The sequence below is a fragment of the Pimephales promelas genome, chromosome 2 (genome assembly GCF_988280905.1).
Source record: "Pimephales promelas chromosome 2, fPimPro1.hap1.1, whole genome shotgun sequence".
NCBI classification, from domain to species: Eukaryota; Metazoa; Chordata; class Actinopteri; order Cypriniformes; family Leuciscidae; genus Pimephales; species Pimephales promelas.
This window is the reverse complement of record NC_142770.1, coordinates 5,968,295-5,985,033: the sequence shown is the minus strand read 5'-3', so window position 1 is coordinate 5,985,033 and position 16,739 is coordinate 5,968,295.

Below are 16,739 nucleotides of genomic sequence, written 5' to 3'. Positions count from 1 at the left end.
AACTGCACCGTATAAAATTATCAACTGAAGATCTCCACTCTTTTTCCTAAAGGAGGTTTATACAAAATTCTACACACTGGTTTTATACTCTGATCCACACTAAATTTGTCTCTCCAGTGTCTACTCTACCATTTAGTAGTAGTAGTAGTAGTAGTAAACATTTAGTAGTAAACATTTAAAAGTAATAAACATGCAGCAGTCCACTTTTTGTAAGAAAGCAAAATCAGTCTCCTATCTTAACTGCCCTCTGACACAGATCAGACATGTCCCGGCTTGTCTATGCTTGTGCAAGCACCAAAAAAGTCACATACATAAAGATACCTCCAGGGGGCATTGTTGGGCTTTCTTACACTTCACCATAACTCACAAGGAGAGACTTTTCTCCTACTGCAAGTTTCTGCTTGAAAACATCCAACAGTTTCCCTGCTAATCTTTACAATTTTAATGACAAACTGTACCTTTTGGTTGGTGATGGTGTTTTCTCACTGAAGTCTGGTGGGTGATCCATTGACTTGTCACTCTTCACAGACACAGAAACATTTGAGCCTGTTCTTACACTAATGACACAAAGAACACACACACACACACACACACACACACACACACACACACACACACACACACACACACACACACACACAGAGAGAGAGAGAGAGAGAGAGAGAGAGAGAGAGAGAGAGAGAGAGAGAGAGAGAGTTTAATTTTATAACACTTTAATTGTCTAAATCATTTGAAAACAATAACAAACACTTACTCTAGACATTTAGCAAAAATTAATTCATCATCTCTAACAAAGCACAGCATTTTTTTTGTAATTCCATACGTTTTCAAAATCCTCTATATTATTCATAGTTTTATAGAATAAAAAATCTAATTTAATTCTAACTCTTACTAAATTCTTAAATACTTGTACTACATCCCGACCAATTTCACCATCTATCTTTTCCTTTCTTGTCAGATAAATAGCCATTTTCACCTTTCCAATAACAAAGTTAACAGGTTGCTCTTTTTTCCCCAAAACTTGAACCCAAAGATAAAACCAACCTTTGAAAATATTACTTTAAAATCCACAAACATGACATTAAGCATCAAAAACAGGTTTTTACGCCTATCACAATGTACAAAACAGTGAAAAATAGTTTCTCTTTGATCACAAAAAGGACATTTGCTATCAACTGCTGAATTAATCATGCTAACAAACGCATTTACGGCAACAATACTGTGCAGTATTCTCCACTGCAAATCCCCATTTGCTTTGGTCAATGGTGGCTTGTACATATTCCTCCATACAGGGTTACAATCATTTTCAACACCAAAATGAGCAGCCCATGGTGTTTCAACCCGCACTTTCAATTTTTCCTTGTTTAACATTTTAACACATAATTCATACAACATTTTTCCATTCACAGAGCAAAAATCCAACCTTTCCCATCTTTTAGTCCAAAGCAACTGATGAGAACTTTCCTCTTCAGTAAACTTTGGTGCAATGTCCATGTTTGGAAAAATGTCCTTTACTTCTGGCACAGATCGTCCACTGTCGAATTCCATAATTAAAAGTTTGTCTTCATCATTCAGAGTTTTCTTTACATTGTCCAGAAACCGAACCACCACTCTCTGTGACTGGAGTCCCAAGCTTTGTGCTACAGCATTCACGTTATCAAAGTCATTACCAGCGACCTCCAGTAGTCTTCTTAAGGTGATCATTTTTGCTGTTACTAAAATTTTCATCATTCCAGGCATTGTTTGTCCACCCCAGCAACATCCAATCTTGCCCCTTTAACTAAAGGATCTTCCAGAAGCCAATGAAGAGATGACACTGGCATAGTCCTTACAGTTTTTTTTTATTTTATTTTTTTTATTTGTGCTTTGGCAGATACAGGCTTTAACAGATTGTGGCCTGAGAGCCTATCGTGATCTGCAGCTGCTCAGAACTAAGAATGTGTAAATAAGTAGCAATAAGCATCAAAAATATCACAGTTTTATGCTAAGGAGATGTTTTTTTAGTCTCTTCTTGAAGGCCTGAATATTCTTTGAGGTGATTTCACCTACTACGGTAGAGGGGAGGCAGTTACAAGTTGTTACAGCTGAATGAAGAAAGCTCCTTCCCAAGCATTTTGTGTTAGAGTTGGGTAATTTTAGTGCATGACTTGCTCGTGCTCTTCGAGTGGTTCGGCAGACGAGATCTGGTGGGGGTAGCAGAGCTTTGAGATCCTCTGGACAGTTTTCAGTGTGCATTTTGAAAAGCACAGTTGTTGCTGCAACAGTTCTCCGATGGTTGAGCTGACTGATTGCATATTTCCTTAGGGCAGTGTCCTCATCCACCCCAATGATTTTCAGTGCCTTTTTCTGGATGTTGTCAATCTGCCCGAGGGTGGTCTGTGATGCGTTCATCCAGGCAAGGCAAGAGTACTCCAAGATACTCCTGACTTGTGCCTTGTAGACATTGGCCCTACCTTTGACATCAAGTTTGTTGGCCAGCCTGCGCAGAACTCCAAGACACTGTCCAGCACGCTTACAGATGTTTGACAGGTGATTATTCCATATCAACTTACTATCGAAACATAGTCCCAGAATATTCAACTGCTCAAAGAGGTCTATTCTGGTTGTCCCAAAGAACAGGTCCGGACGGGATGGAGGCCTCTTTCTCGACAGAACCATAGCCTTGCATTTGCTAGGTTCGAACGTGACCTTCCAAGTATCTGCCCACCTGCGAATATTCTCCAGATCTTCATTTAAGGATGCTGCCACATTGGGACCATTAAGTGCTGTTACTGGGGCATAAATGGTGGAATCATCCACATACAGAAAAATGCTGCTATTGCACTGTTCTACAACATCATCAATGAAGATGGAGAATAATAGCGGGCCGAGAATCGATCCCTGGGGCACCGAGGCGTTGATTGGTTTTGGTGATGAGGACTGACCAGAGAGCATGACCTGGATGGACCTTCCTTCCAGATAATTCTGTAGCCAAGAAAGTAGTGGCCCAGTTATACCTTTTGCAGAAAGCTTATTCAGAAGACCGTTGTGCCAAAAATGGTCAAACGCTCCTTTAATGTCTAGTGCGACAATATACACCTCACCTCCTTTGTCTAAGATGTTGTTCCACGTCTGCGATAGAACTGTAAGGAGGTCTGCTGTGCAGTGGTTCGGTTTAAATCCATACTGTACAAAACAGTATCTTACTAATGACTTTTAGAACACTTCGATAGTACAAGGGAAGGCTTTTTATGTCTCCTGCTTCACAGTTAATCCAAAAAACACTTTTATTTAACCCCAAACCTCCTACTTTTTCCAAAATAAAATGTGTTCCCGCTTCCCATACATTACTTTGACCATACAACATTTTTTGAATAAACTGCAATCTAAACGCTTTCTAGATGCAGAAGACCTTGTCCACCATCATCCCTTGTTAGATATAACACACATTGTGGTACCCAATGCATCTTCTTATTCCAAAAAAAATCAACCATTAAAGCCTAGATTTTTGCCAGAAGACCTGCAGGTGGCTCAAGTACTGCCACCCGATGCCATAATGATGCCGCCACCAAATTATTAATAATCAAGGAGCGTTCTCTATATGACATCTGTGGCAATAACCACCTCCATTTTTTAAGTTTTCCCTCAACCATCTCTATAACACCATCCCAATTTTTCATCATAGTTTGATCATCACCCAAATAGACTCCCAAGTATTTAACACCCCCTTTAACCCATGATAGGCCACCTGGTAATTCTGGTTTTCCTCGAGTCCACCCACCCACTTCTAATGCAGTACATTTAGACCAATTTATTCTTGCTGACGATACTTTACCATACCTCACCATACCTCTCAAACACCCCTTTGATTTTTTCCACATCACTTCTTCCTTTAACAGCTACCATTATATAGACCAACGCCACTTTTGCGTCATCGAAGGGTAACGCCCCCTTTTGGGGGAAAACACCTCTATACTGTCTATGGGAAAACAAACGGATTCCCATGAGAACAGAACTCGCACTAGATCTGCAAAGTTTCTTGATAGCAAAAATGGCACAAACTTAAAGAAGCTAACGTTACTGAATACGGGGTTACAGAGGTGTCCCTTTGAAATGGTCGAAAACTGGATTAATGACCCCACACAGCGGCCAAATATGGACTATTCAGACATCTAACGTTACCACTATCTCGTGGAATCACCAAGTAAGTAGCCTTTTTTATTTATTTATCATTTACACACTCACAGTAGCCTATTACAAACTACTAGACGATGAGGCCATTAACTTGATTTAAGCTATTGACAGTTTTGTTGTCGACTAGCTATTAGAAAGACTAGCTGTTAGCAGCTAACGTTACCTTATTAGACTATGTCAATAGCTTAAATCAAGTTAAATATGATCCATTCATCGTCTAGTTTGTCATACTGTGAGTGTTAATGAAAAAAAAAGGCTAGCTACGTGCTTACTTGGTGATTCCACGAGATAGTTGTAACGTTAGATGTCTGAATAGTCCATATTTGGCCGCTGTGTGGGGTCATTAATCCAGTTTTCGACCATTTCAAAGGGACACCTCTGTAACCCCGTATTCAGTAACGTTAGCTTCTTTAAGTTTGTGCCATTTTTGCTATCAAGAAACGTTGCAGATCTAGTGCGAGTTCTGTTCTCATGGGAATCCGTTTGTTTTCCCATAGACAGTATAGAGGTGTTTTCCCCCAAAAGGGGGCGTTACCCTTCGATGACGCAAAAGTGGCGTTGGTCTATCATCCACATAGGCAGATAAAAAAACAAACTCTGTTCTCTATACAAAGACACCCCTTCCAAACTATCTCTCAATTTACATAAAAAGGCTCAATTGCAATTGAATACAACATGCCTGACATGGAACAACCCTGTCTGATTCCCCTTTTAACTTTTACAGGGGCGCTCAAGCCACCATTGACCTTAACAACACTTTCAATGTCACCATACAACACCTTAACCATTTCAATAAAAATTGGTGGAAACCCAAAAAAATCAAGTACATTCCATAAATATTGGTGTTCAATTCGGTCGAAGGCCTTTTCTTGGTCTAATGAAATCATGCCAAATTTCTGGCCTGTAATTTTTACTACAGCAAATTAGCCTGGCATGTCAGACCTACATCAAGATATTAGGTCTGGAAAGTCTTCATTGACAGGGCTCAATCCGAGGGGCGGGATAAACGGTTGTCTTTCAAATTCTCTCTGCACGCAATTGGATAGCGCTAAAGCCAATCAGAGCAACAAAGACGGTGACGTACTCAGCGGAGCAAGTTGATATATTAAACTTTTACCGTATCCAGTCCAGCTGTCAACATTGAACATTGAAAATAAGGGAGAATTCCCGGAATCCATCCCCAAAATAAGGGATTGTTTTTGTTTTTTACACGACCCACAAACTTTAAAAATAAAACACTAATCATTAAAAGAGTTTATAACTAGCCAACATATGTGTGAGAGAGAAAGAGACAGTATGTGTGTGTATGAGAGAGAAAGAGACAGTGTGTCATTAAAAAAATAATATCATAGAGAATGTTTAAATATTAATATCAGCTTACGAGGGAAACGGAGGCGGAGTAGTGGTGCTTGCTGGAGATGATTCGGGAGAGGTCCGTGCACCTATACCGATCAGAGCGCGCGCTGACACGGAGTAAAGCCTTAATGCGCCTTATTCACGGGAGCGCCATCTTTGATTTTTAATGAGAATGAAAGCGAGGCTGTGAGGGATAGACTTGCATCTCTTCAATGGGCTGTACTGTTATTTAATGTGTTTTCGGATTGTTCTGCTCATGAAACACTGGAAAAATATCTTTCCAAGAAATTTCAGTTGACAAAAAACTCCCGACAATGTAAGCTGTGGAAAATTTTAAGCAATCTAGGAGCTTTATTCAGCTTTTTACAGCGGATGCCATTGGAAGCACGGTAAGTCTATCCCTAACAGCCTCACTTTCATACCTGTCATGGCGCTGCTCTGAATAAGGTCTATACTCGACGTGACAGCACGAGCGCGGGCGGCAAATATGACAAGTTGATCATTTCGCCACAGCTTTTTTGTAACAGCGCGCGCGGCGCCGGCCGCATCCGAGGATGAACGACTTCAAACCGAATATGTCCGAGCTTGCTCTGATCGTCGCAACTCTGTCATCATTATGTTAAGCCCGCCCTCCGACTCTATACACGATGTGATTGGCCCTACCAGAGTTGGGGTTTTCCAGCTCAAACGTCTATGGAGAGTTGCTAGACCACACTTTGCTGCAAAATAATTTTTGCTGCCACTAGGGTGCGTCTAGATTTCTAGGCTAACATCAAATATATATCTCATTTTAAACCAATGTTTTCTGTTATCGATCTGCCCGGTACACAGTACGACTGATCCGCATGTATGATTTGCTCCATCACTTTTCTTAACCTGTTGGCCAAAGTCTTCGATAAAATCTTAAAATCAACACAAAGTAAAGACAGGCCTCCAGTTTTTGATTTCTTTGAGGTCTCCTTTCTTGGGTAAAAGGGTCAAAACCGCCCTCGTGCAGCTCAAAGGCAGCTGTCCTTTGGCAATTCTGTCACGGAAAACTTCCAACAGGTCACTGCCCACCACATCCCAGAAAGCTTTGTAGAAATCAACCGTTAGATCATCCAACCCTGAAGCCCGACCATTTTCCATGCTCATTAAAGCTGTACGCAATTCCTCCAGAGTCAATTGTCTCACCAACTTTTCTTTTGCCTCCTCCTGCACTTGAGGTAGGCCTCCGAGAAACTCTTGTACAAGCTCTTGGTCCTCTGTGTACTCACATTTGAAGAAGTCCTTGTAAAAATCAGCAGCCCTCCTGCGCACATCAGCAGTCTCAGTGAGCTCTTGCCCATCGGCTGACCGAAGACAATGAATGGTTATACTTTGTCCATTTTTCTTTTCCAAACTGAAAAAAAACTTGGATGGAGCATCCATTTCAGAAAAATTCTGAAAGCGAGACCTGATCAATGCTAGCCTGGCTGCGCCCTCCTACGCACTTCCGCTCAATTTCATTTTACTTCAGTACTACGTCTGGGACCGCTCCATATCCTTAGGTTTCCAGAAATAAATTTTTTGTAGGACCAATCAGCGAATAGAGGGAGTGGCTGAGAACGATGACGTTGATGTAGTGCGTCAGTTTGAGTGCAGTAATGGCAGCGGAGAAAGACGTGAGAAAAGCCAGTCGGTCCGTTGTTGGAAAAGAAACTGCCGAATATACAGAATTTAAAGCCGGATTGTTATCGTCTCACCTCTTGTTGCACAACGGAGGACCAAGTGAAGGAGGCAGAAAGGTTGGAAGTTTGTGCTGGGCAGCTCGTGCACAATGACCGTGACATTTTGGACTTTAGCCTGGTGTTCGGAAGCCCGAGTCCTGGCTGCTAAACTATTGTTGAAGATCCGCTCAGGAGTCATGTCAGTCGCTCAGATTCCCAACAGTAAATTTACTGATTCTTGTGATGAACATTTTGAGCCCCTTTGTGCACTCGTGCAGGAGGTTGGTCTGTCAGTTACATGTTGTAAATCATACAAATTGGTTGTGATTTAAAAAAAAAAAAAGTCATAAATAAAAATTTGAAAACCCATACTTTGGAGACTATATTTTATTTTCAGTTTTAGATGTCAATGGTTAATTTGTTTTAATAAAAAAAACAACTAAATGCCATATAAAAATGTACAAACACATACTTTGAAGACCATAATTAAGGTAATTAAGAAACAATAAGACGTAATATGAAAAATTGTTGTTTATTACACATCTGCAGACAGACTGATCACTCACTGTAGCTGCTACAGCATTTGCGGCAGATCAGAAAACGACCACAGCGGCGTATTTGTAATGATTAGACACAGCTTCGACCATTGACTGAATAATCACTGTCCTTCATGTCAAATATACATTTCAAATTAATAATTGTTCCTAGATTAACAAAACCTGCAGCTCTCGTTGACTGAAATCCTATTGTAAATTTAATCCTCTGATCATTCGGAGTTCGGACTTGTTGTTTCTTTTACTGTCTATGGTTGTTTCGGCGCATGACATACGTCACTCACGACCACACATTAGCGATTGGCTATGGCAGATCGTGAGTGACTCTGGGCAGATCCAATAGATTTGAACTTTAATAGTGAACCCGCCTACAAGGAAGGAAACGTTTCTCAATTGAGGGAGGCCAGACTCTATGTACAAATGAAATGTACTAGAGTCTGGTTGAACCAGGCTAGATCAATGCCCCCTGTGCTTTACTACCGAGCAGATCTCTAATTCTGCCTTCTTTCCAATCAAAGACATCCAATCAATCCCGGCTTGTCTATGCCTGTGCAAGCACCAAAAAAGTCACATACATAAAGATACCTCCAGGGGGCATTGTTGGGCTTTCTTACACTTCACCATAACTCACAAGGAGAGACTTTTCTCCTACTGCAAGTTTCTGCTTGAAAACATCCAACAGTTTCCCTGCTAATCTTTACAATTTTAATGACAAACTGTACCTTTTGGTTGGTGATGGTGTTTTCTCACTGAGGTTTGGTGGGTGATCCATTGACTGGTCACTCTTCACAGACACAGAAACATTTGAGCCTGTTCTTACACTAATGACACAAACAACACACACACACACACACACAGCGAGAGAGAGAGAGAGAGAGAGAGAGAGAGAGAGAGAGAAAGAGAGAGAGAGAGAGAGAGAGAGAGAGAGAATCTTTTTTTTTATTTTAACAAAACATTTATTTTATAATTCTTATACACAGCACAATTCCAATATAAATATAACCACAATAATACACATTACCTAAGACGGAAGAGGATTAGGGCAAGCAATAATAAAAAAAATTAAAAAATTCATCTTGAGATTAAAGTCATTATAATGCTAAATTAAACTTATTAAATTTCGAGAAAAAAGTCTAAATAAAATGTAGAGAATAACGCATTCATTCAGTAACAAAAAAATACTATCAACTTTAGCTAATTGAGACTAATAATAATTAGCATACAACCTTTAAAGAGAATTTGCAAGCGGCTAGGTCTGTTTAGAAGAAAAAAATCAATCCAATTTGCGCGATGTTCTCGCTTTTGTCAAACATGAAATGACAACCAGTGGACAAATGCAAGGTTATCGCTGGCTTCACCTACGAGCGATTCATCAAGGTTTAGTGGTTTTCCAGGATACCATAAAACGGATTATTTAACTTGTTGATCCTCAAGGTGTGGATTATTTAGACGTTTTTTCTCGAAATTCAAATTTATTCTCGAAACTGAATAAGTTAATCAACTTTTTTTTTCAAAACTGAACAAGTTTTTTTTTCTCGAAATACAACGACTTTATTCTCGGAATTTAACGAGTTTAATTTCGCCTTATAATGACTTTGATCTCTACCTTTTTTTATTATTGCTTGGCTAATCCTCTATCGTAGATATTCATTGTAACACACAAGAAAAAAAATAATAAAAGGTAATCTACAACAGAAGAAACTGCATCATTATAACATCATATAAAGAAAAAACATGAAGTCTTTCATCATCTTATAAAACTTAAAATCAATCCACACACACTATTGATTTTGTCCTGTTTGTTTTTTAATAGACACAACTTCACATCCTTCAGACCTTCGATTTTGTTCCTCCTGCTTAAATATTTTGCCATTTTTGCTTCACCTATAATAATATTTAAAAGTTGACATTTTATTATATTCTTTGCTGCATATCGATAGCCAAGAATAAAACTTTGAACAGTAAAAACTTAATTTAACTTACTAAACAACAATTCGAGAAAGTAAAAAAAAAATAACACAGTCTTGTACACTCCATAAAACAATGAAAGATGTCTCTCTTTTTCACAGAAAGGACACGCATTACACACATTTGGATTAATAACACTCACAAAAGAATTAACAGCAGCTGCGCCGTATAAAATTATCAACTGAAGATCTCCACTCTTTTTCCTAAAGGAGGTTTATACAAAATTCTACACACTGGTTTTATACTCTGATCCACACCAAATTTGTCTCTCCAGTATCTACTCTACCATTTAATAGTAGTAGTAAACATTTAGTAGTAAACATTTAAAAGTAATAAACATGCAGCAGTCCACTTTTTGTAAGAAAGCAAAATCAGTCTCCTATGTATCTTAACTGCCCTCTGACACAGTTCAGACATGTCCCGGCTTGTCTATGCCTGTGCAAGCACCAAAAAAGTCACATGCATAAAGATACCTCCAGGGGGCATTGTTGGGCTTTCTTACACTTCACCATAACTCACAAGGAGAGACTTTTCTCCTACTGCAAGTTTCTGCTTGAAAACATCCAACAGTTTCCCTGCTAATCTTTACAATCTTAATGACAAACTGTACCTTTTGGTTGGTGATGGTGTTTTCTCACTGAGGTTTGGTGGTAGACTCATTGACCGGTCACTCTTCACAGACACAGAAACATTTGAGCCTGTTCTTACACTAATGACACAAAGAACACACACACACACACACACACACACACACACAGCGAGAGAGAGAGAGAGAGAGAGAGAGAGAGAGAGAGAGAGAGAGAGAGAGAGAGAGAGAGAGAGAGAGAGAGAGATGATTTTTATAACACTTTAATTGTCTAAATCATTTGAAAACAATAACATACACTTACTCTAGACATTTACCAAAAATTAATTCATCATCTCTAACAAAGCACAGCATTTCTTTGTAATTCCATACATTTTCAAAATCCTCTATATTATTCATAGTTTTATAGAATAAAAAATCTAATTTAATTCTAACTCTTACTAAACTCTTAAATACTTGTACTACATCCCGACCAACTTCACCATCTATCTTTTCCTTTCTTGTCAGATAAATAGCCATTTTCACCTTTCCAATAACAAAATTAACAAGTTGCTCTTTTTTCCTCTATTTTTTTTCCAAAAATTTGAACCCAAAGATAAAACCAACCTTTGAAAATATTACTTTAAAATCCACAAACATGACATTAAGCATCAAAAACAGGTTTTTACGCCTATCACAATGTTCAAAACAGTGAAAAATAGTTTCCCTTTGATCACAAAAAGGACATTTGCTATCAACTGCTGAATTAATCATGCTAACAAACGCATTTACGGCAACAATACCGTGCAGTATTCTCCACTGCAAATCCCCATTTGCTTTGGTCAATGGTGGCTTGTACATATTCCTCCAGGTTTACAATCATTTTCAACACCAAAATGAGCAGCCCATGGTGTTTCAACCTGCACTTTCAATTTTTCCTTGTTTAACATTTTAACACATAATTCATACAACATTTTTCCATTCACAGAGCAAAAACCCAACCTTTCCAATCTTTTAGTCCCAAGCAACTGATGAGAACTTTCCTCTTCAGTAAACTTTGGTGCAATGTCTATGTTTGGAAAAATGTCCTTTACTTCTGGTACAGATCGTCCACTGTCGAATTCCATAATTAAAAGTTTGTCTTCATCATTCAGAGTTTTCTTTACATTGTCCAGAAACCGAACCACCACTCTCTGTGACTGGAGTCCCAAGCTTTGTGCTACAGCATTCACGTTATCAAAGTCATTACCAGCGACCTCCAGTAGTCTTCTTAAGGTGATCATTTTTGCTGTTACTAAAATTTTCATCATTCCAGGCATTGTTTGTCCAGCAACATCCAATCTTGCCCCTTTAACTAAAGGATCTTCCAGAAGCCAATGAAGAGATGACACTGGCATAGTCCTTACAGTTCTTACTAATGACTTTTAGAACACTTCAATAGTACAAGGGAAGGCCTTTTATGTCTCCTGCTTCACAGTTAATCCAAAAAACACTTTTATTTAACACCAAACCTACTACTTTTTCCAAAATAAAATGTGTTCCCGCTTCCCATACATTACTTTGACCATACAACATTTTTTGAATAAACTGCAATCTAAACGCTGTTTTACGGCTTTCTAGATGCAGAAGACCTTGTCCACCATCATCCCTTGTTAGATATAACACACATTGCGGTAACCAATGCATCTTCTTTTTCCAAAAAAAAATCAACCATTAAAGCCTAGATTTTTTCCAGAAGACCTGCAGGTGGCTCAAGTACTGCCACCCGATGCCATAATGATGCCGCCACCAAATTATTAATAATCAAGGAGCGTCCTCTATGACATCTGTGGCAATAACCACCTCCATTTTTTAAGTTTTCCCTCAACCATCTCTATAACACCATCCCAATTTTTCATCATAGTTTGGTCACCACCCAAATAGACTCCCAAGTATTTAACGCCCCCTTTAACCCATGATAGTCCACCTGGTAATTCTGGTTTTCCTTGAGTCCACCCACCCACTTCTAATGCAGTACATTTAGACCAATTTATTCCTGCTGACGATACTTTACCATACCTCACCATACCTCTCAAACACCCCTTTGATTTTTTCCACATCACTTCTTCCTTTAACAGCTACCATTATATCATCCGCATAGGCAGATAAAAAAAACAAACTCTGTTCTCTATACAAAGACACCCCTTCCAAACTATTTCTCAATTTACATAAAAAGGCTCAATTGCAATTGAATACAACATGCCTGACATGGAACAACCGTGTCTGATTCCCCTTTTAACTTTTACAGGGGCGCTCAAGCCACCATTGACCTTAAAAACACTTTCAATGTCACCATACAACACCTTAACCATTTCAATAAAAATTGGTGGAAACCCAAAAAAATCAAGTACATTCCATAAATATTGGTGTTCAATTCGGTCCAAGGCCTTTTCTTGGTCTAATGAAATCATGCCAAATTTCTGGCCTGTAATTTTTACTACATCAAAAATATCTCTAATTAAACCAATGTTTTCGACACAGTACGACTGATCCGCATGTATAATTTGCTCCATCACTTTTCTTAACCTGTTGGCCAAAGTCTTCGATAAAATCTTAAAATCAACACAAAGTAAAGACAAGCCTCCAGTTTTTGATTTGTTTGAGGTCTCCTTTCTTGGGTAAAAGGGTCAAAACCGCCCTCCTGCAGCTCAAAGGCAGCTGTCCTTTGGCAATGCTGTCACGGAAAACTTCCAACAGGTCACTGCCCACCACATCCCAGAAAGCTTTCTAGAAATCAACCGTTAGATCATCCAACCCTGGAGCCCGGCCATTTTCCATGCTCATTAAAGCTGTATGCAATTCCTCCAGAGTCAATTGTCTCACCAACTTTTCTTTTGCCTCCTCCTGCACTTGAGGTAGGCCTCCGAGAAACTCTTGTACAAGCTCTTGGTCCTCTGTGTACTCACATTTGAAGAAGTCCTTGTAAAAATCAGCAGCCCTCCTGCGCACATCAGCAGTCTCAGTGAGCTCTTGCCCATTGGCTGACCGAAGACAATGAATGGTTCTACTTTGTCCATTTTTCTTTTCTAAACTGAAAAAAAACTTGGATGGAGCATCCATTTCAGAAAAATTCTGAAAGCGAGACCTGATCAATGCCCTCTGTGCTTTACTACCGAGCAGATCTCTAATTCTGCCTTCTTTCCAATCAAAGACATCCAATCAATGTCCCGGCTTGTCTATGCCTGTGCAAGCACCAACAAAGCCACATACATAAAGATACCTCCAGGGGGCATTGTTGGGCTTTCTTACACTTCACCATAACTCACAAGGAGAGACTTTTCTCCTACCGCAAGTTTCTGCTTGAAAACATTCAACAGTTTCCCTGCTAATCTTTACAATTTTAATGACAAACTGTACCTTTTAGTTGGTGATGGTGTTTTCTCACTGAAGTTTAGTGGGTGACCCATTGACCGGTCACTCTTCACAGACACAGAAACATTTGAGCCTGTTCTTACACTAATGACACAAAGAACACACACACACACACACACACACACAGAGAGAGAGAGAGAGAGAGAGAGAGAGAGAGAGAGAGAGAGAGAGAGAGAGAGAGAGAGAGAGAGATTGTCACCCAGCAGTTTACAATGCATGTTTTTTAATATTCAATAACCCATGTGAATAATAAAACAAAAACATTTAGGCAGTTCTAAATTCATATTTCCAAATGTAAAAAACAACACAGCAAGTATAAAACACTACTTGTTTAAAAAGTTTTGTTGATTTAAACATGTTTAAATTTAAAAAGTTTTCAAAAAACTGAATTGAAAACTGCCTTACCTCTGTTTCTCTTGGAGATTCACTCCAGAGAGCGAGTTCATTCCTCGCTCCTCTGACATTACTGCAAAGATGCTAGTGCAAACAGCAAGCGTTGATCTGTGACAAAAAGCAGCCACTCAGTATGACCTGGGAATCACAATAAAGATCAAGAACATGATAGTTGTTTAATGAAATGAAAAATACTTTCTATTCTGCATAATCACCGCCCAAAATGGGGGGGTGGGGGGCGGGGGTGGGTGGGGGGTGGGAGAGACTGTTCTTTCAAAAACATATTGTTGTCATGACTCATATGTAGTCAGATGTTTTAATTTCTTGCAGCTGCATGGTCTGTTCAATAGGTCTTATTCAGAGCAGCGCCATGACAGGTATGAAAGTGAGGCTGTTAGGGATAGACTTACCGTGTTTCCAATGGCATCCGCTGTAAAAAGCTGAATAAAGAGGCTAGATTACTTACAATTTTCCACAGCTTACATTGTCGGGAGTTTTTTGCCAACTGACATTTCTTGAAAAGATATTTTTCCAGTGTTTCATGAGCAGAAAAATCCGAAAACACATTAAATAACAGTATTGAAGAGATGCAAGTCTATCCCTCACAGCCTCGCTTTCATTCTCATTAAAAATCAAAGATGGCGCTGCCGTGAATAAGGCGTATAACTCTGGAATTTGAAGACTTTGAATAAGACATGCTTTGCCATTCTAAGTCCACAAGACTGCAAGTGTGCATGAAGTGTGTCATTTTAAAAAGAAACAAGCATCAGAAATAAGAAATACTCAACTTCATGCAAATGAGCAACGACAATCACTGGAATAAAATAATCCCTAAGAGACACAATGGAGTGCTTAAAAAACTATCACTATCACTAACACAGTAGCATAATAACCTTATTTTAATCTTTCTCTTTTTTCTCGGTTATGAATGAATTCTATTTTTCTCTATATCAGTTTTGTTATAATTAACCAAATTCACTCCATTAACTAGCTATCCGTGTGTTTTCTCAAAGCTGTGGGTTAAGCTTTTCTGTAATAGATTTGATACTCCCATGGAATCAAATTCTATCAGAACCGCCTCCACCAATACCGGAAAATTATGGGTATTAGTCAGAGCAGAAGAAATTTTGCCAGTCATTAATGTATTAAAAAGTAACAGCTGAGCTTACGACACCATGCAATGACTTTTAGGTCACTGTGGTGAAATCTCTATTTCCAGGAGGGGCACAAGGCTAGTTGCAACACACATGCCAGCATGACAAAATTCAGTGTATTTAGCCTATATTAGTTGCCATGTCAACACTATAGGAAAAATGTGCCAACAATCTTTGGAAGATATCCCTGACCATTTATTTAAGTTAGCAGTATTTAAAAGTTAATTTCTTACTGAAGCTAATTTTTCATCTGATTTTTGTGTACATTTAAAATAAATCTGATATTATGTTAAACGTATATCTGTTATTTAAACCTGATCAAACCAGCAGAAGACATTAAATCCCGTAGATTGGGCCCATTGTAACACTGTGTGCAATGTGCCCCTATTATATTCTATACTTTTATTAATTCTAACCATGAGAAAAGGTGAATAAAGACTGAGAGTCAATTTTCAGAAATGTATAATTATTGTTTTGAACTATGCTTATTAGACTTATTAATAAAGTAGGATACCGCAAATCAACTAATGAACTCTTTATTCAAAGTCATAGCTTAAAATTTACAGATATTTTATATATAAAAATGTTGGAAATAATGTATAGAGCACTTAATAAAAGTCTCCTGGTATTCAGAAATTATTTAAGTTAAGAGAGGGTAGATAGGCTATAACTTAAGAAGGCTGTTTATGTTTGAATGTGGAAAAGAAAGAACCAATGTAAAATCCTTGTAAGCATTTAAAAGACAATTTCATTGTAAACTTTATTTAAAATTAAATAATTTTGTATTATTTTATTATTATAATTATTAATTAAATTGTATATTTTATATAAAAAATAATACATTTTATTTAGAACATATGTTAGTGCGTCTTGTATATTTTTTGATTAGATCATATATATATATATATATATATATATATATATATATATATATATATATATATATATATATATATATATATATATATATATATATATATGTCAAAGTGTTAGGTTGTGCCCCACCCTAGTTTTTTGTAATGTGTGTATTAATTACAGTAATAGAAATAAACTGCAATACTTTACATTGGCCACTGAACATATCCAAAGCACAGATTGGAATACACTATAGTGATACAGATGTGCCTAGAATCTGAAAGCAACAAGCTACACGTCATTGGGCGTTATTTCTTTGTTTTCCCTGATTAAGTACAGTACAGTTACACAAGTAGAGTAACTCGACCAAGAATGGTGAAACAAAATAAAACGTTGCACTTTTCTGGGTGTAAAGTGGAAAATGTATGGAATACCACAGCAAGTGCTTGGGAGAACTTCGACTGCAAAGTTTTATTTTTTGTCACCATTCTTGTTACAACTCGTCTTAGTTAAGGGAATAACATAGTTTAATATGAAAAAAAAGTATCCACTTTAAAGTGGGATTGCAATATAAGCCCTCTTTTCTGTTCGCGTATGTTCTGGCTGCATCATCTTCTACAAC